Here is a 267-nt window from a genome sequence, read left to right as displayed (position 1 = left end):
GGGCCCCAGTGCTCCCAGTAAGGCCCCAGTGCCCTCCCAGTGCTCCCAGTATGGCCCCGGTGCCCTCTCAGTGCTCCCAGTAAGGCCTCAGTGCTCCCAGTAAGGCCCCAGTGCCCTCCCAGTGCTCCCAGTAAGGCCCCAGTGCTCCCCTCAGAGCTGCCATGGAGGCCCCGCCTCAGGCGTGTGAGGGGGCGGAGCCAAAGGAAAAGGCGGGAACGGCCTGAGGGGAGCGGGCCTGACCCCCCCCAGTGCTCCCAGTATGGCCCC

Source organism: Corvus brachyrhynchos, unplaced genomic scaffold (assembly GCF_000691975.1).
Source record: "Corvus brachyrhynchos isolate BGI_N302 unplaced genomic scaffold, ASM69197v1 scaffold4424, whole genome shotgun sequence".
Classification (NCBI taxonomy): Eukaryota; Metazoa; Chordata; class Aves; order Passeriformes; family Corvidae; genus Corvus; species Corvus brachyrhynchos.
This window is presented reverse-complemented; position numbering follows the sequence as displayed.